Source organism: Lissotriton helveticus, chromosome 1_2 (genome assembly GCF_964261635.1).
Source record: "Lissotriton helveticus chromosome 1_2, aLisHel1.1, whole genome shotgun sequence".
In the NCBI taxonomy this organism is placed as follows: Eukaryota; Metazoa; Chordata; class Amphibia; order Caudata; family Salamandridae; genus Lissotriton; species Lissotriton helveticus.
The window spans coordinates 155,517,693-155,539,002 of NC_136058.1; the positions used below are offsets into that span (position 1 = coordinate 155,517,693).

The 21,310-nt window shown below is 43.2% G+C and overlaps 1 protein-coding gene across 3 annotated transcripts in view; it reads left to right on the forward strand.

Annotated features, from left to right (window-relative positions):
• Positions 1-21,310, forward strand: part of GLIS1 (GLIS family zinc finger 1) — a 1,570,389-nt gene that overhangs the window by 360,482 nt on the left and 1,188,597 nt on the right. The window contains exon 1 of one of the 3 annotated variants that reach the window (XM_078673456.1): positions 3,031-3,052. The exons of the other annotated variants lie outside the window; for them this stretch is intronic. The gene's annotated coding sequence lies outside the window, so the exon portion shown is untranslated. Of the gene's footprint in view, positions 1-3,030; positions 3,053-21,310 lie in introns of those variants that run through there. 3 annotated transcript variants of the gene reach the window in all.

The following is a 21,310-nucleotide window of genomic DNA, read 5'->3' on the forward strand; positions in this document are numbered from 1 at the left end:
TTTTCTTGATTTGAGGATTTTTGAATAGGGTTAGGTGTTCCTTAGGAATGGTCTCAGATGATTGGATCCCAACTTTTCCCAGGCAGGTTTTCATGATGAAGAGGAGCTCTGGTTTGGAGGCAGATGGTAGAGCATGTAACGGTATCTGGTGCTGCAATTTGGATGTGGTTGACATATTTTCAAACAAAGTTGCCCTTCGATGCAGCAGCATTGGGATCAAAAAGTCAGGGCTCCCTACAGCTTCAGAGATGCCACTTTCTTTCTTTTACACTACATAGTACTGCAGGGGTCCCTCTCTCTGGGACTGACACCCCCAGCCCTCCGGGCTATCAGGTGAGAGGTTTCAATACTTTATAAAAAAAAATTTGTACACGTACTGGGGTTACCGGGCACCAGGTATTTCCCGGTGGGCTGGTAGGGTGGGGACTGATTTCACTGCTGGTGGGGGTTTTATTTTTGCTGGGTAAGGGGCCTCCCTATTTCCTGAGTGTAGCACTTTGGTACTTTAAAAAAAAACCAAAACAAACAGTTTTGAAGCATGCTGCAAAACCATTTGCTTTTGCATTTGGGTGGCTCCCGTTTCCTGCAAGTTTGGCATGAGCAGCCCCGACCTTCAGGGCTCTGGAGGTGGAAGAGAAGATGGGTCTGCTGTTGCTTGGCTCAGAGTGTCCAGAACACATATGATAAATATTTAAGTTACTGTGCATTTCTTTATAATGTGATCTTTTGAAGGCCTTTCAGTTTAGTACATTAAAATATTCTAATCATGAACTTAGAAACATTCTTTGCCCCACCACCACCCTAATGACGATGCTATTAGTGAACAAGAGGAAAGCTGTCTTTTGTCGCTTGTATGTTGTATAGGGATTTACTATTGGTTGGATAACATTATAGTGTTTTGCTTTTATGCAGCACACACTGAACTGATGTATTTCAAAGTGCTCTCGTGGGCTAATGAAGGAAAAGGAGGCCGTGTGAAAAATGTAACTGCCTGGGATCACAATGTGATCAAGTGGAAGCTGGGATTGATGATATATTTTTGTGTAATTGAGCCACTACATAGTTATCTCATCTCATTGCTCGCTGTCCCACTGGATTCAAGCTAGCCAGGCCAATGACGAGCGATACCACGAAACCGGTCACAGGATTCTTCTTTCTGGTCCAGGGAGGACCTGGCCTGTCAGTTGGGACTGGACTGTTCCCACGAAGAGCAGGGTCGAGACTTATTTGCATATGGCTAGGTCCAAACTGGGGTAGCATATTAAGGAAAAGAACAATGGATTAAACGCAGATCTCTTTGCTGGGGGTTAGTGGTTGAAACGTTTCAGCACTCCATCCATCAACGTGTTGTGTTTGCTATCTCATTCTCGCCCCCATTTTATTTCTGAATGTTCTGTGTTTAATTCATTCAGGCGCTAAATCACTGTCATGTGTTCAATACATCCTGGATATGCATATTTCATAAGCATTGGTGATAGTAGTGTTTGTGGAGAGTGATGTTTTAATTCAGAAGCTAAAACGATATCCAGAGCCCCCACCCTAGGTCAGTGCATTGAGACCATGTGCCCCACATGGGAAACATCCTTTACAACGCAACTTTTACCACGCAGTGCTTTTACATCGCAACTTTTACAACGCAAACCATTACAACGCATTGCGCTGGGGGGCGCTCTAGGATAGGGAATAGATTTAATTTACTATCCAACACCTTCCCTACTATCCACGGGGACTGGAATTGGAATAGTAAATTAAACTATTCACTATCCAGCACCCCAAAGCGCTATGCGTTGTAATGGTATGCGTTGTAAAAACTGCGATGTAAAAGCATGCGATGTAAAAGCATGCTTAGTAATGTCATACATCCGCCCCACATAGCTAGACGTCTTTATTTATTGTCAGCTATTATTGAACTAATCCACCCACACATTCACCATCAAAGTATTCATCCATTGAGCCATACATCACTTCCTCCAATCTCCATCCACCCATTCAATGACTGAACAAGGTTCGATAGTGACAAACTTGTTGCAAAATGCAACATGTGTTTTTTTAAAACTTCTTGTTGGGAAAATCCCTTAAGTACCTCTTTGCAGTGGTCAGGCTTGTTCACTGACTACATGCAGTATGGGTGCTGGTCTGACAAATTTTACCAGGACTGCGTCCGGTTCCCAGTCTGGCCCCGTGTGTATATTCATGTGAACATAATATTAGGCAGTGCACGTGTGACAAATAAGAAGCAGCAGACGAGCCTCTGGAATGTCTTGTTTTACAGCACTGGAACCATAAACCAATGCAGTCTTCAGATTTTCAACATTCCTGCAGGGTTTTTTTGCTTACTGGCCAGAATTTATTTGCACAGCAGCCCCAACAGTTTTATTTAAACCAAGTGCTACTTTTCCACTAAAGAGCAATGGCTTGTTGTGTTTTTGGGTTGAAGAAACAAACGAAGTCTTACTAAAGTAGTCATGTTGATGGACTAGCCAAAGTAACTTTTGCAACCTTGTTTGTGGAGTTTGAAAACTTTTAGTGAATACTGCCATTGAAAAGAAATAAGACCAACAAATATCCATAAAACTGCTATTTGTGCATTTTGGGACATTAAACACCTCATCCGAAGGCCTCTGTGTTCATCGCCCCCTTTCCAGCCTTACCTCTCAGCCTCTTTCTGCTACCAGCCTGGAACCACACAGTGCTGCAATCAGGGAGGTTTTATTGCAGAATTCTGGTTTCCATTATTGCTTGTCATGTGGTGCAAGCATGCTCGGCTTGTATTCACAAAAGCCATTTTTCACCCAAAATGAATGACTGTTTCCTCTTTTTGTAAATACGTTATTCTACATAACGACCAGAAAGACGCTCTGTTATGCAAGTTGAGATTTTTAAATGATTTCTGTGGATTGCTTCCTACAAATATTTAGACAGTGTAAATACTTAGACTTCATATTGGAAAGTATTTATATTGTTATTTTACAGTTTCATCGAGGGATAGATTACCTAGTCAGGATGGCTGTCACTGACAAAGGGCCACTGTGGAGCTGTGTCTAGTATTTTGGTAAGTATGAGCTCTATTTACAAAGATTTAACAAGAAACAAATGCTGAGTGAGAAGATGTTTGATGGTCTTTCAAACTCTTCCGAGCTGTACAAAAAAATTATTGCAAAAGGAATTTTGCAAACATATGTGGAGCCAGATGTATGACGGTATTTTTTTCTGGTGTGAGGTTGGTACTGCAAAAAAATGCCAGATTTGCACTGATAGAATTTTAGTTCTATACTTATCACTGGGGTTCACTGTGACATTAGTGAAGACCAAAGGAAAATTGTGACCTATAGTGAATATGTTGCAAATGAGTGTGTGGCCTCCGCTTATCTCTGCCTCTCATTCCTTTGAAACCCAAGCAGAAATGGCCAGTCAGCACTACTGGGCTGTCCTTGTAAGAAGGTCTATTGTCTTCTGTGAAACTTCAGAAGGTCTCGTCTTGAATGTCCAGAGACTGTAGAAAGTGAAGCGAAGATCCTCAAGAATGTTTATAGGGAAAGATGAGAGAAAAGCATGAGAGTCAAATGAATGAAGTCAGTGGGAAGGCTGTAAACCAAAGATGGATTAATAACTGCACACAATGAGGAGGGACACAGGGCCAGTTGTAATAGTAAGAAGGATTGGACGACTCCCTAAAGTGCCAACAACTGGGACTTGTTGGATCATTCCCATATGCAAGAACTGCTGCCCTGATGACAGGATGTAGAAACATTTGCCTTGTCTGTTGCGAACAAAGTGGTACAAAAGGGGGTGGTGATGGACGGAGCATCTGAACCAATCAAACACTCACACTCAGTCAACAGATCTGGGTTTAATCCATCACCGTTCTTTAGCCTACTCTGCCACCCGAGTTCAGACATGGCCATATGCAAATCAGTCTGACCCTGTGCCTCATGGGAACAGTCCAGCCCGAACTGCCAAGCCATGCCTTCCTTGGACCGGAAACAAGCTTCCGAGGACCGGTTTCTGGCATTTCAGCCGTCTTCAGCCCAGCTTGCTTGAATCCAGTGGCAAAGTGAGCAAGGGACTCACGTCTGAGCATACCCTGCCAACTTATGGCAAACAAAGTGGTACAAAAGGGGGTGGTCTGTTGCAGCAAACGTCTGTGCTTCAGCTCCTGGGAATGGGAAGAAAGACAAAGCAGGGGCGAGGGTTTAAATTGCATGGCAAGTATACATTGAAGGGAACCTATTGGTTCTGTTTAAGAACAGGGAGAAGGAAGGGTTGTAGGATTCTCGATATGTATGTACACAGAGCACAGAGAGAAAGAAGTATAAGGAAGATGCCGCCATTTTGAAACCCCTAGAAATGATTACAGATAGGCCCAGACTTACATTAAAATGAGTTTCTTCAGATTTCAGCCTCTGGGAAAAGAGTTTTGAAAACAAGTCATGCAGTTATTTTTACTCTGTAGAATAATTTATCAGGTGAAAAGTTTCTAAATGTCCCTTGTAGTTTGCCTCATGATGAAATCTGGCGCCTAGGATGAGAACCCAGATGCTTTAGCACGAATATTATCACTTGTTGATTTCCCACGAGGTGCGATATGTTCTGCTGCCAGATATGTACTCTACCTGCTAAAATGTGTTTACAATAACAGAACTGTGCTGAAAATGACATTATTTTTTCCAGAGCACTGATTTCGGCTGAGCTACTTGTCTTTGCTAGATTGTTTGCATACAATTAGATGCTAATGTTACAGCTAATCTATGCCAGCATTTACAATATTTTAAGTTGCGGAATCGCTTTGAGAACAGTGGCGGGCGGCATGGCTCGCAGCTGGGGAGCGGGCTGGTCGCTCTGGGGCGGGCTGGTCGCTCTGGGGCAGGGTTTCGGGAGGGAGGTCGCGCATATTAAACATTTTTTTGTTTTTTATTATGAACTTACCTTTGCGCAGGGTCCTGCGTCTACACTCCTGCTCTTCTCCGCCTCGGACGGAAGTACAGCCAGGCCCCACTGACCAATCAGAATGCTGCAATGCAGTGCTGTTATTGGTAGGCACCCAGGCTACCCTGACCAATCACAATAGCGTCCTGGTTCGACGCTCAACCAGGGAATGCGGGCCTGGGCTTGTTCTCCATGCAGGCTATAATGCAGGCTGCATGGAGAATGGGGAAAGTGTGCATGGCTTGGTTGGGCGGCCAAACAGTCATTGCGCACTTAGGAGTGGGCAAACCACTCCTCCTCTGCCCTGCTCCTAGAGAAGAGCAGCCACGTCCACCCGCCTGACCACAAAGCAGCATGAAGCATAAAATTATAACTTAAAGTTATTATAACTTTATGCTTCTTCTTCGCACTGCTTAAAAGCAGTGGGGAGACGCTCCTCTGCCATAGCGGAGGAGCCGCCACTGTTTGAGAGCCAATTTTACATATACACAAAATAGTGGACAAAACACTGGAAATGAACATAGGGAGTAAAACTATATGTTCTAGATTGTGTAAGTATCCCGTTTTCATATAGTTCTTAATACACAGAGTTAGTTTGCATTCAAAGGGACTGAGGCACTGAGAGGTAAAGTGATGTGCACAGGATGGCACTTCAATCAATTGGGTAAGGCACACTTAGATCTCATATTTTCTTCACACACAATCAATAGCATGATCATTAGCTTTAAAACAATTTCCCCATGTTTTCTTATATTTGTACAAAGAACTTAGATCAATTTAAAGTATGAAGTGTTGCAAATACACACACATAAAATAACTGGAATGTTTAAATCCAGTGATTTAAAATTAATTAAACCAAATAATCTGAAGCAGTTATAGTAATTGTCAATTTAAGGCAATGTAATTGTAGAAGGTAAGCTTGAAAGTCGTGATAATTTCTGGAATGGGACAGACAACCATTTAAAAGAAAGGGGAGCAATCATTGATCCTTGGGGGATACCTAACACGTTAGTAAATGGTGGTGTGCCGAACGCTGTAAGCTTGACGATTTGGACTCTTTCTGCAACACTTTAAATCAATTACATACACTGCCTTGTATTCAAGTGTCACTTAGGGCCTGATTACAAGTTTGGCGGGAGCGGGGCAGCATGCCACTGACCCCCCCCCCCACACCGCCAAACTCGACTGCCAGCCGCTCGCCAGATTACAAGTTTTCTCATCTCATCTGGCGGTTGGTCCTTCGGCTTTCCCACAGCGGTGCCTTCGAAAAAGGTACTGCTGTGGGAAAGCCAAAGCAAGTTCCTGCATGGCATGGACTATTAAGTCCATGCCGTGCAGGGACTAGGAGTGCATGCAGACAGACAGGCAGACCATGTGCCCCTGCATTCATTCCCATGGCCGGACACATTGAGGGCCCTGTAGGATGATGTACTCTCACCGCCACCCCTTTCAACACGTTCTCACCGCCGTGGTTAGGGTCGCAGTGAGTAAACATGTAATATGCTTGGCGTTGTACCAGTGGGACCGCCAAGCATATTGCGGCCTCAAGACCACCACACCAGCACCTCTCACGGTCTGACCACCGTTATGTTATGTTATGTTATGTTATGTTAAAAGTTGAGCGCACGTACACCAGGCGGTTTCTTGACGCTGAAAGAGAGGACGGTTGCAGTCGCAAAATAACGAGTTCTGTTATATGCCTGGGAAAATAGCCAGGTTTTAAGTCATTTCCTGAATTGGGTGCAAGAGCTTGCCGTGCGCAGTTCGGGAGAAAAAAGGTTCCAACATTGAGGGGCCAGGGTCGTGAATCAGAGGCCCCCATGTTTCTTCCGTTTGAAGAGATTGGGGGATACCAGGTTCTTATTAGAAGAGCGTAGGACACACAAAGGAATATACCGCTGAAGCTTTGATGCGATAAAAGCAGGACCATATCCTGAAACAGCTTTGTGGGTGGTATAGCCTAGCTTAAATAAGCAGCGCTGGAACACAGGAGGCCAATGGAGGCTTTTCAGCAGTGGTCTCACATGTTGGTGTTCTTTTTCAGCTGACCAAAGATTAGCCTAGCTGCTTGATTCTGGACCAGTTGCAGCCGATACAGTTGGTATACTGGTATACGGACGTACAAAGAATTTGCATAGTCAATACACAAGATTACCAGGGCAAGGACAACTTGAGTCAGAGCCTCAGTGGACAAAAATCTACTGATTTTTCGAGTTTGTCGCAGATGAAAAAAACATCCGGAAACCACTGAGCAGATCTGGGCCTTCATTGTTAGATCATTACTGATTACAATTCTCAGACTTTTAACAGAGCTTGCTGGGAGTGGGGAGCCCCCCAGTAGTGGAGGCCAGAGGTTGGAATTCCAGGGGAAAGCTGACCCACCAGTGAGAATCAGCTCAGTTTTGTCAGGGTTTAATTTGAGCTGATTTATGTTCATCCAATCACTGATGAAATTCATTGTGCATTGGAAACTCACAACAGATGATGTAGATGAATCAATATGGAACACCAACTGAAGATTGTTGACATAATTGAAAAGTATAACCTCTCGTTTACGCAAAGCCAGGATCAGAGGTAAAATGTACAAATTAAAAAGAAGGGGCGAGAGGGAAGAGCCCTGTGGAACCCCGCAGGTCAGTTTTCTTTGTTCTGCACAAAAGTTGGCGAGGCAAAATGATTGGGAGCGGTTGTCGAGAAAGGAAGTAATCCACTTCAACGACAGACCCTGGATCCTGGCGCAGCCGACGTGGTCGATCAAAAGATGGTGATCGACTGTGTCAAAAGCAGCCAACAGATCCAGGAGCACCAGGGCCTGAGTAGTGCCCTGATCAGCCCCCTCTCAGTTCGTCCAGGACTGCCAAGATGACAGACTCAGTTGAATGTTCAGGTTTGAACCCTGCTTGATGACAGTCCAGATAGTAAGACTGCTCTACAAAAGAACTGAGGCAGTTGTCAACATGGGCTTCCAAAATCTTGTAGTAAGTAAGGCAACAGAGAAATGGGGCGGTAATTACCAGGAACCAAAAGGTCTAAAATAGGTTTCTTAAGAATGGGGACCACTTCTGCTTTTTTGAATAAATCTGGGACAGTCCCTTGAGCAAGGGAATTATTAGGACGCAGTGAGGGAGAGTCCGAGCAGCACAGGAATTCTTCCCGAAGGATATGAGGTGGGCAGCTATCCATGGGGGAGCCAGAACTGACCTTTTTAAGTAGAGCAGAAAAAATATCTTGAGTGATTTAAGGGATTTGCTCTGAGCAGGGTTTGTGTAAGAGCAGGAAATAACCAGGGGTAGGGAGGGTTTAGGAATTCTGGTTTTGATGGTGGCAATTTTCTCAATGAAGAAAGAATTGAGAGAGTTACATAGAGTTTGTGAAGGAACAGGTTTTGCCATGACCCGATCCAATGAAGCAAGGTCAAGTTCATCCACAATAGAGAAAATGTCCTTAGCTTTATTGGCTGAATTTAATATTTTAAAAGAGAAGTATTCAGTTTTGGTCTTAAGGATAGCGGTTTTATAGTCTCTCAATAGAGATACAAAAGCAACCTTTTTGGCGGGGCAGTAATCGCGGCACCACTTGCGTTCAGCTTGTCTTAGTGCAAGTTTCTTTGATTTTAGATCTGGGGAGAACCAACGTTGTGCATCATGGGGCCTCCTAGTTTTAATTTTTCTTAAGGGGACTATGCTATCTCTTGTCAAGCCCAACCAAGTATTAATGTTTTCCGCTTGGGTGTGAAGAGACTCATCTAGGGCAGTGGGGACTGAAGCAGTTAGCAAGGAACAAAATTGTTTAATGTCCACCCGACCGCAGTTTCTAGCCATAAAATTACCTGGTGAAGGAGTGTCAGTGTGGCGGACATAGGGGATAACAAAGGTAATAAAGTGATGGTCTGACCATATACAAGGAGAGACCTGCAGGTGAGAAATTTCTTGCTTGGCGGGCCAAACCTGGTCCAAAATGTGCCCCTTGATATGGGTGGCTACCTTTACATGTTGAGTGCAGTTCAGGCCCACTAAGAGTTCAGTAAATTCATAGAACAGGGACTTTCTCGTGTTTCGTAGGGCCAGAAGTTAAAATCACCAATAATCAAGATTAGGGAGTGGTTAACCACCAGTTCAGCGATCATGTCACCTAACAACTGGGGAAATGTAGGGAAGTGATGTGGGGGGTCTATAACATAGTACGCATATGAAAGGGGAGTGGTGAGATTCAAATTTTAGCAGAAGATTGTCGACTGAGGGGATACCTACAGATATTAATGATGTAAAGTTTTGCTCCTGTTGAATTATTGCTGCGACCCCTCCTCAAGATTTACCCGCAGGTCTGTTGGCCTGGAGTATATAGTAGTTGTCTGGAATGTTTGCAAGAATGTCAGGAGCAGATTCCGTTGTCGACCACGTTTCTGAGAGAAGGAAGATGTCAGGTTTGTCAGCATCTAAAAGGTGGAAGATCTCTAACTGGTGTTTCACCATTGAACGTGTATTTAAATAACAAATAGAAAGTCCCTCCGACATTTGGTGTGCGGGATTAGTTGGACCTTGCCAGCGCTTGTCTTTGTTGAGGGATTCCAGGCTAGGAGGATCGTAATACGGCAGTCGGACCACTGGTACGGCGTCCCCATCCACCACCGCACCTCCACCACGAATTTGGCGGTCCTATGGACCGCCAAACTCATATTTAGGCCCTTAGACTATGGGGCAGTGCCTGATAGTCTACAACAACAAATGCCAAGGATAAGTCAAGAAGGAGGAGGGCAGCCATGCCTTTGGAATGTACTATATTTCTGGAGTCATGCTAGATTAAAATCACCATGGGTTCAATGCTTCTTCGAGGACAGAAACCAATCTGTTTGTCAGGGAGGAGGTTACTTTGTTTGAGGAAATCAGAATTTTGTGTAAAGGCTGCTTTTTAATGTGCACCATCAGAAATAGGCTGTTAACTTTGGCTTTGAGTGTGCTCAGACAGTTACAAAAACATAAAGAACAAAATGATGGACGAAATGCTGAACAAATCAAAGATTTACCCCCAGTCACAGATCTGGGTTTAATCCATCATTATTTGGCTCACCACGCCATCCCAGTTTGAGCCCAGCCACATGAAAATCAGTCTTGACCCTGCTCCCCATGGTAACAGTCAGCCCGTACTGCCAGGCCAGGCCCTCCCTGGACTGAACACAAGCGTCCTGGGACTGGTTGTGGGGTATCACCCCTCATCAGCCAGGTAGCTTGAATCCAGTGGCACAGTGTACACGAGATCCACGTCTGGGTAACCCTCCCCACTTAGGGCGACAAAAGCAAAAAGAACAAATGATGGATGGAATGATGAACAAATCAAACATTCAGACAGTCACAAAGTCCTTGCTTCTTAAGTACTTGGTTAATACAGTAAGTTTTCAATTTGCTGTGCAAAGCTATAAATGAGAGGGACGAATTGGTGATTGCTGGGACTAGTATGAGAGCAGGAGGAAGTTAGGAATCTTTATCTAAAGCTCTCAACAAGAGTGCATATTTTTTATAGCTGTCTCTGAAGTGTGGTTCTCTTCCCCACCGGGTTCCGTGTTGTGCTTTCTTGCCATTGCTATTCTCATCTGCCCACTTCTATTGCTCTCTCACACATTTACTTTTCTTCCAAGCTTGTCTACATTGCTCTTTTGCACCATTTATTTTCTTCCCTCCTTGCAACCCGATGTTGCTTCCTGTGCCATTCTATAGTTTCCCTTTAACTCCATCCTCTGTGATTCCTCCCCCTGCTCTCAGTATTACTTCTGCCCACCTGCCTACCATGTCCACTCTGCTGTCTGTGTTCAACCCTTTGCACTAGAAACCCAGAGAAGCTGAGGATATTTGAATCTGCTTCATCAGGGAGGAAATTGCCTGCATGACATTTTGGGGCCCATTAGGATGGTGGGCGGATTGGTCCCGCCAGGCCAGCGGTGGTCACCGCCGGCCTGGCGGGAGCAATCCACCCGCCATCCGCTCCGGAATGACCCCCCGCCATATTAGTATGGCTGGGGGGTCCGGTCTTTCCGTCCGCCATCCGCCGCTTTTCTGCCCCGGTCGCCTTGCGACCGAGGCAGAAAATGGTTTATATGGTGGCGGTGTCTATCAGACACCGCCATCCATATTAGCATGGGCTTTAAACAATGCCTTTCCGTGGCGGCAATGCCGCCACGGAAAGGCATGCAGAGACTACCTGCAGGGGCCCGTTGTGGGCCCCCAGGGACTCTGGGGGTTGGGTGGTGCACATGGGGGGTACCTATGGTACCCCCCAGCAGTTACATGCACAGCATGGCAGGCACCCTGCGGTGCCTGCCCTGCTGTACATGGAAGTGCACAGTATGCCTTCCTGCCATTGTGGCGGGCGGTGCTGAGTGCACCGCCCGCCACAATGGTAGGAATGCAGGATGCGCCCGCCACTATGGCGGGCGCATCCTAATGCTGCCCACGGGACCCCCGCCCTTATGGCGGGTGGTCATTTTCACCGACAGGATGGCGGGCGGGCAAAGTCCGCCTGCCATCCTAATGGGTCCCTTTGTATCAACTTGATAGCTCCGGAACCTAGAATCATAGCCTGGGGTACCACAGTGAAGGAGATCAGGCCCTTACCATGTTATCACTGAAGTGTACTAATGCCCCGTCTGACCTCCCAGAGATGCTGCAGAGTGAGTGCCATAGAGGAGCAAATCAGTTGCTCCTTGGTTCTGCTCCACAAGTCTTGGATTTGACTCCAAGGAATTTACAGTTTTACAACTTCACAATCATTAGTTCACGCCTACTTGACAGCTTTTATTTGTCAATTGGCAAAAGCCTGTTGTAGACCACAGTGCTTCAAGTGGGATGAAAAAGGTGGGGATTTCCTCTAAAAGGGGCGTGGCTTATGTAGTTAAGGGTGCGGTTTAAAATATGTAAGCTGAAATCCTCTGCTTGCCAGGCATGCTGCCTGACCAGCATTTAGGTGTCTGTGAATTTTCTGCTATTTAATCCATACATATCCCACAACAACAAACATATGCTTAAAACATGCTAGACCTATTGACTTTATGGTTGCTTGTTAGCAGGTTGCTCTAAATGGGAAAGACAATGATTTTGCTGTAACTAATTAGAATTGATAATTGCAATGTTAATTGTTCGACCAACATTAACCTATTGGCTTTGCCAATCCTTTGTTTAATAAATCAGTGTATTCTTAGCATATGCTGCTGCCATGTGTCCAATATACTTATTTATTTAACAAATTTATATAGAGTAAGAGCACCAGGGGGTGCAGGAGTACTTTACATGCCAAAAGCAACAGATACAATGTTTGTAGATCGAGGTTAGGGGTTTATCATAGGCAGTTAACATAGGTGGTTTTCACATTATCACCAGCAACCAAGTGCTGTGGAACTTTTCTCTATGAGGAATTTTCCTCTGTGTTATCTTATTTTGGGAACTGACTTTGTATCTGTGTGCTTTACTTCTGAATGACTAAATTAGAGGGGCTGTAAATGTAAGGTTTAAACCCCCTTTTTAATAAATTTAATAGGGAATGGTTACTCAGGTTACTTCACTTAATATTCAGTAATCCAATCCTTTTATCTTGAACATTTTTTGTTTCTATAGTTAAAGTGAAGTTACAGTCCTACACATGAAGTGAAAGGGGAAAATATGTATAAACTACACACGATGTATTCCTGCCCCCTACCTGCTCGCCACCCGCTATACATACTGTTATGCAGTTTATATGTTACAAGTTAGGGGAATTAACTGGAGATGGATTTTTTTTTTCTCCAATGGAATGTTTATTGAACACAGTAAGTGAAATACTCAACCGTACCATTCGGTAGTCTGTTGTAGAAAGGTAACAAAAATACTTATAGGCATATTATCAAGAGGGTTTATCTCCGCTTTCTTGGCTTTAAAAGCCAAGAAAGCGGAGATAAAACTATCTCCCTATTACCTATCTGTCGCTAACACCAGTTAGCGACAGCTAGTAGGAGATAGGTACCATCTTGGGCCCCACTTTGCATGTCAGTGATATTTATCACTAATGACATGCAAAGTGGGCGGGCCAAGATGTTAGCGACTGGAAACAGTCGCTAACATCGCTATCTCCTATTACCAACTTATGGAGATATTCGCGCTAAGCGCGAATATCTCCAAAAGCTAACACCTGCCCTGAGCAGTTCTTAGCCATGTTATCCAATGGGAGGTGGATAACATGGCTAAGAGCATTAGCTCGATAATGCATGAATATCGCTGACTTTTCAGCGATATTCATGCATTGCGGCCGATTTTTATCGCATTTGCGATAAACCTTGGTAATACCAAGGTTTATTTGCGATAAAAATCGCCGCAGCTCAGCAGTAATTTTTTGTCTCTAACCAAGCAATAGCGATAATTATCGCTATTGCTTGGTAATATGCCCCTTAATTATGTATACAAATATGCAACCGAATTTACGTTGTTAAAAAACAGAATATGTCTACAGGATAGAGAAATTGTTGAAGCGGTTCTCTGCAAAGTGCAGCTAATGATGGGCACTTTTGGGAATGAAAATGTTCATGTTTGTTTATGTTTCATGAACAGAATGTCATTTAAACAAAGGACACCGGTAATGATCTTTAGAGCAGTGTGAGCTGTCATCATAATGATGAAAACCACATTTCAAAGGGACCCGTGAAATGTTTTCCATGTTTCACAGGGATCTGTGAAATGTTTTCCATATTCCATGAGGCTTTGCAGTTGGAACAGTGTCAATGCTTATTTGCAAATGGTTAGGTCTCTAACCTGAGGTGGCATAATGGGCAAAAATGCTAGAATGGAATGCTATATCAAGAAATTTTCAGTGGGTAAATTATGTGCAAGCATCTCTCCTATTACTTTTTGTCTGTTTGATTTAAAATCCTAAGGTGCCAAGGGTATGCCTCGACGTGGGTCCAATGATCACTGTTATTGGAACAAATCTGCACCCGACTAAAGAGATCCAACTAGGCCTAAACTGGACTTGGTTTGCTTGTTCTCTGTTTCAGAGAAGACCTGGCTTATCAGTTTGGGCTGCACTGTTCCTCTTGGACCAGGATCAAGGAAGGGAATATGGATGTGTCTATTCTGAGCTAGCATAGTGGGCAAAAACATGTCCTCTTGTCACTTTGTGTGTGTTTGGTGATATTGATACCAGCATAACTAGTAAAAACCAAAATATGATGATGACACTGCTTGATGAACAAGCTATATTTTGAGCACCTAGCCACATCATCATGACTGTTTACTAGTTCTTCTATGAAATAGTAGCACATATATTTTGGACTCACTTTCTTAAACCAAGGGAGTTCACCAGCATGTCATAGTTCTTCAATAGAGGAAGCCTTTGATATCAATGTATTATTGCACCCCTAAAGAGGAGGGACATAATACCAGTTGTCATGCTTTCCCTACAGAAATGAGCCAGGTCACAATATTTTATACCTCTTCCACAGAGGGGAGATAGGGCGATCATTTTCCAAGGCTTATCCACAGAGAGCAGCATCTTCTCTTACTTTTCTTTCTGAAGAGAGCCAGTTCTCAATGGCTTTTCCGTGGATCACTGGCACAATATTGTGGTAAGCAATATTGTTACAAATATGTTGTGTATAAAAGATCATTTACCACACTATCGTACTCCTATACTTATAATGGTAAGTACAAAAATATCAGCAAAGAAATATTGTTGGCACTAATATCATCCAAAAATATACAAAAAAAACGATTTTTTAAATATAACTAGAGTTTAAAGTAGTAAATGTTAAATACCTTAATATATACATTTTATATAATGTAATTTAAATATATTCCACTAATATTTAATACTATATACAAATGTAGACCTAAATAATCACACAAACACATATATATGTGTTTGTATTTATATAAAAATATATAAAGTGTAACATAATTAATAAAAATATTTATTTTACTTTATATGATATTCATTTTTTATGTTACATTTGTTACTATGAAATATATATGTATACTCACACAATTAATAACAATATGCATGTTATATAATATTATTTGTTTTAAGATTTTTAATTGTTAATATGAAAAAATATAGGCATATATACATTCATAGTAGTAAATTAAAAATATTAATAAACGTAATATAATGTACAACCATAAAAATGTAAACAATTGAATAATTCTTTTTTTTATTAATGTAGACAATAAATAAAATAATAAATATTGAAAAATCCAAAAATCACACACTTAAAAAACATACTATAAACATTACAATTAATTTAAAAATTAAATCAAATAATGTAAAAAATAAATAAAACAATGAATCCCATAAACTCTATTGAAAACTATTGTAGTCTGAGAATACTAAAGGTACTATTCCCACTATAATTAATGACACAGTAGGAAACGTGTTGAACTTCTGAGGGTTTAGATTGACTATTCCTACTACAGTCCCCGCAATCATAGGGAAAGTGTTGGACTTCGGAGGAGTTGGATTTACTATCCTACTCAAGTCAGTACAACTGTAGGGAAAGTGACTTCGGGGTCTAAGCAACAGCAGGTAACGCGTTGGACTTAAGATGGGTGATATTTACTATTCCCCCTCCTGTCTACACAGCAGAAGGGAAAGTGTATGACTTTGGAGGGGTTACATTTACTATTCTCACTCCAAAATGGACAATTGTAGGGAAGGAAAGAATTGGATTTCGGAGAGGTAACATTTACTATTCCCACTCCATTTACTGGAACATTAGGGAAAGCATTGGACTTCAGAGAGGTGAAATTAACTTTTCCCACTCCAAACAACACAACAGTAAGGAAAGTGTTGAACATTAGGAGGGATTACATTTACTATTCTCACTCCAAACATGGTAACAGTAGAAACAGCATTGGATTTCTGAGGGGTCAAATTTACAATTCCTACTTCAGTCAGTGCAATGTAAGGAAAGTGCTGTACTTTGGAGGGGTAAAATTTACTCGTCCCTCTCCAGTCTAAGCAACAGTAGGGAAAGTGTTGAACTTTGAAGAGGTACAGGTTATTATTCCTACTGTAGTCTAAACAAGAGTGGGAAAATACTTCACTTCAAACACATTACAGATATGAGTAACCCCATGAATGTAGAAACAAATATCAAACTCTTAATAGAAAGGTTTTTGATTAAGACTCTTGTGGTGGCTGTAACCTACCTCGTTTTTCTGCCCAGACGCTGCTCTTCCCGGTCCCCTCTCCCGCCGCCGCCACTTCACATCTGCGGCCACTGAGAGGAGGAGGAGGACTACCGGTCCCAGGCTCCTTTGCGGCAGAAGCCGCCACCGCAATTTCCGCGCCCGGAGGCGCCTTAAATTACAGCTCAGCCCTGGTGGAGCGGGTGCTGTTTTGGACTCTTGTGGGGGCTGTAACCTACCTCGTTTTTCTGCCCAGACGCTGCTTTTCCCGGGCCCCCCTCCCGCCGCCGCCACTTCACATCTGCGGCCGCTGAGAGGAGGAGGAGGACTACCAGTTCCAGGCTCCTTTGCGGCGGAAGCCGCCACCGCAATTTCCGCGCCCAGAGGGGCCTTAAATTACAGCTCAGCCCCGGTGGAGCGGGATGCTGTTTTGGACTCTTGTGGGGGCTGTTACCTACCTTGTTTTTCTGCCCAGACGCTGCTTTTCCCGGTCCCCCTCCCGCCGCCGCCACTTCACATCTGCGGCCGCTGAGAGGAGGAGGAGGACTACAGGTCCCAGGCTCCTTTGTGGCGGAAGCCGCCACCGCAATTTCCGCGCCCGGAGGCGTCTTAAATTACAGCTCAGCCCCCGCGTCGCAGGATCGCGCGCGGGTCGGCCTGGGTTAAGCCCACGACAAGGGCGGGACCGTTTGTGGCAGTTAGTGGCCGAGAGAGGCCGGGCCCGGCCACCCATCTTGGTCTGTGGACTTGAATTTTCTAGTTTTTAATGTTTCTCAGGTACCAATCTGGTATCTTTGTATTTTAGTATTGTAGCAATCATTGTGTTAAGGATTTATTTCTTGTTTTAATAAGAGCTTCTTTTTTAAGAGCTCATTATTTTTGTAAGTTTAGTGCTGATCTTTCTGGCATATGGTGACATTAGTGTGTTACTGTTAATATTAATCAAAAAAATGTGTACACTATAGTGCTAAATAATGGGGAAGAATATTCCTGTACATCCTACCCCTGTTATGAAACATAGAGTAGCTTTAAATCCTCCGCTACCTAGTCTGACAACAATTGATCGTACGCTGCAGAAAATTATCGGGGTGCTGGCCTCTACCATTGAAAGCACATAAAGGCGCCTTTCGCTCCCTGCTGGTACCCTTCCTCCCCTGCCTGCCACAAATACATCGATGTTTACAATTAATTCTCAGGACTTGATATTGGCTCCATCCTTTGCTGCACTGCCAGGGGCTCATCCTATTCCACTAACTTAAGATATTGTTCCCATGATGGTTAATGTATCTTCTGAACCCCTCCCCTCTTTAACAAGGTTATCATTGACCCCCACAATTTTGCCAATTGACGTAATTTCTGACCCTCCACTTTTGGTTGAGGATCTTATAGAAAATGGGGGGGGTGACACACCACCAAGCCCAATCTCTGTTTCTGCCTCACTGTTAAGTGTAAATAGGGATAGCCCGCGTGTAACGACTAGAGGGCAGAAAGCTAGACGCAAATCAAAACATACTAACAAGGAAGGTCTAATTGCAAAAAATGTTAAAGGGAATGCTGGTGGCAAAAAACAAAAAAAGGCTGTTGTCAAATCTAATGGAACAAAAGGGAATAAAGTCAATAATCAACCAGAGATTGTATTTCCCTCAACTTGTGAAAGAGCCCCAGCAGTTGAGATGTGCTTCTGGGAACGAATAGAGACTCTCTTAGCAACGCTTTTAGAACCCTTTATTTTAACCACTTGGCTGCTAAGGCACATGATGCACTTCCATTGACTTTCCATTGAAATCAATGGAAACTCCATGACGAGTTACCCTTGTCATTAGCACTGAAGGGGTTAAAGGTTATGAATTTGAAACGAGGATGACCAATTTGGAGGAAAAGATCACTAGGAACCAGCAGCCTATGCAGGATAAAATAATTCCCATAGTACCCCATCCTAATTTTAATGACCCAAACGGAAATTCTAATAACACCTTATGGACCCAGTAAATTAAATCCAATCTAAAAATTCCGTGGTTAATGGACGATTGGAGTCCAATAAACATAGGAGGAATTCGGAATCAATGTACCCGGTCTGTCTACTGCAACCCAAGTAGCTGTCAATGAAACTCCAAACTTAAATAGAAGAGTTGAGGACCCAAGAGAGGCCAATACAATCTCAAGCCTCCCTATTTTAAATTTGCCTCCTGAAGCGACACCATATACTGTGGTGCTAGCCAATTTTCCTCCCCTATCTCCTAATGTTTTTGAACATTGGTCGACTTTAAGGAACAAATCCCTCCATTTTTTATCAACTAAACTTGGGTTTAATAATTCCCTTTTTTCAGAATTTAAGATGGCCAGAAGAGTGAGCTGGGTGGGCACATCAAATAAATCACTGAGTGGGGACTGTGTAATTCTTACATTTCGGTCTCCGCCATTGGTTCGTAAATTAATTGAGAGGGGCTCTACTGGGTCAATTGACCCCAACTTTGTTAACATTCTACCCCTCGGTTTCTTTTACTGCCCACCTCGACCAATCAGGTGCCCAGTTCCCCCTTTTCCATCATTTAAGCATGATGGACTGTGGGTTGGAAGATATGGCATTTCAACTTCTAATCCTTTTGACATTCTTAGTGGATTAGAAACCAATGACTGACTGCAGTTAGACATCACTACACTAAACCTTTTAGGTGCTAAAACTGATTCCATTTACATTCTTAGCAATGAGGAAAGTGTAAAGGCAGATGGGGGGAAAGCCTCTAATAAAGCCATTAATATGGTAGGGAGTGTGGATTATATAGGGAGTTCAGAGGTCTTAGATGAAGGATTAGAGGTTGGAGGGGAGCATACGATTAATCCTTCATCAGTTGGTTCTACCGCTGCTGTTTCTGTTACTTCCCTGCTGGTTTCAATGCTATGCAAAATCTCCTCGTGGAATGTTGCTGGCATTAGATCTAAAATTGTTAACCCAGTTTGGGGGGATTTTATTCAGACCCAAGATGTGCTCTGCCTTCAAGAAACATGGAGTCGGGATCCGGTCCATTTAAACGGTTTCAGGACCTTCCATACTCCAGCTGTTGATTCCCTGCATGGAAGAGCTAAGGGCGGATTGAGCATACATTTGTCAAACAAATTGAAAATAACAAGAGTAATAGAGCCTGTTATAGATATTTATTTTCAACTTTTAATATTGGTTTTGGTCTTTGATACTCCGATTGCTCTCATAAATTTCTATAATAACATTCCCAGTGGCGAAGTATCTACTGTTCTAAGTAAATTGGCCAAACCTCTGTCTTTGCAGGATAAAATCTTCAGACATGATTTGATGATACTTTTGTTTGGGGATTTTAACTGCACCTTGTGTAGTATGTCAGAGGATAATAGGTCTGGAATGTTTTGGGAAGATGGCTCGTGCTACTCGCACTTTAATCACTCCTTTCAGGGGGATCACTTTAACAACTTACTTGCTAAATTTGATTTGGGATTCGCTAATGAAGTCTGTACTATACCATCTTCCCCACACCCAACATTTAATGGAAGGGGTTGTGCTTCTACTATCGATTACGCTATTGTATCAAATAAGTATGATAACAGAATTTATTCCTTTAAGGTTTCTGATGTTGCTTTAAGCAACCATTTCACGCTCTGTGTGGCCATTTTGTTTCCAAAAACGTCCACCTTAAAAAACAGTAAAGAAAGGAATAGTGTGGACGAAAACCTAACTATTGGTAGTACAAATGGTTACTCATTGAAATGGGCTATGGTGGACCAGCCGGAAACACTTAAAATAGTGGTTGGTAAATGTAGATCTGAGCTAGCGACTTGCTTAGGGGAAGATCCTATTCCTGAAATGATCCTTGCATCTTTCCTGACTATCTCTAATGAAATTAAATGAAATTAAAAATAGTAAACAAAAAGGAGGTTGGTTTGACTCTAGTTGCACTAGAGCTTATGCACTTCTAAAGAAGAAATTACATAAGAAACCTAGGCGTGTCAAGGAAGTTTGCAGACTCAGGAAAGAGTACAAAATAGCTATAAGAGATAGAAAGAATATGTTGAAAATAGAAGCTTGGGAAGCCTTGCACCTAGCCTCCAGCAGTAATGACAGTGCGGGCTTCTGGAAGATTATCAGAACACCCCTTCTTAGGGAAGATGTTGGTCCCAGGCTGGAAATGGCAATTACCGAATCTGATTGGATTAGGCACTTTTCTAAAGTATATGAGGGTGAGGGAGGGGTAAGTTCCCAACCCACCCTCTTTGCACTCCCCGCTTCAAGAAATTTGTTGTTCACTTTGGAGGGAGTAGAAAAAGCACTGCATGTAAGCCAGGGTGGAAAGGCCCCCAGCCCGGATGGTGTCCCCATAGATATTTTTAAGACTACCCCCGGTCTGTGGGGCCCCCTCCTAGTCCAGGTGCTTAATGCTAGCTGCACTTCGGAATTTCTGCCTACATGGGTGGAGTCTGTATTAGTGCCCATTTATAAAAAGGGGGAAAGACATGACCCGTGTAGTTATAGACCCATCTCCCTTTTAGATTCTTTTACAAAAATAGTGGGTCGGATAATTCTGGATCGGCTTTTGGTTTGGGCCAGAGAAAACTTTATTTTATCTGACCTACAGTATGGCTTCGGTTCTGGTTTGGGTACAGTGGAACAAGGCATAAATCTTCTAATGCTGATCGGGAAGTACACAAGGGCCAAAAAAGGGAACTTGTTCCTGGCCTTTGTGGACCTCTCAGCCGTATTTGAAGTTGGACAACTTGGGGTTGATGAAAATATTATTTATTATCTTAAACGTTTTTATAGCGACGATTCAGCCCACGTTCGCTATGGCCTGAAGGGGGAACGCACTGATAAAATCCCAATCAGGAGCGGTGTCAGACAGGGCTGTGTCCTGGCCCCCTTCCTTTTTAATTTTGTACATTAATGGACTGGAAAAAGATCTGTGCAATAATAGCTTTTGTACGCTGACGATGCTGTGCTGATGTCACGTACTCAAGTGGGACTCCAGCGTGTGGTGGATAGTTTATTCCTCTACATGAAGGAGTTGGGCTTAAGAGTCAATACATCTAAAACTTTTACCATCCATTGCGGCAGGTACCATAAACCCAAGAAGGCCATTTTTATAGCAGGCCAGAAGCTTGAATCCACTAAGCAATTTTCGTACCTGGGTATATTGTTCACTCAGAGTGATTCTTGGTCGCAGGCAGTGACAGCGAAAAAACTTGTGTTGGTTTGCTCGACTGCTGCCCTCAAGAATTTC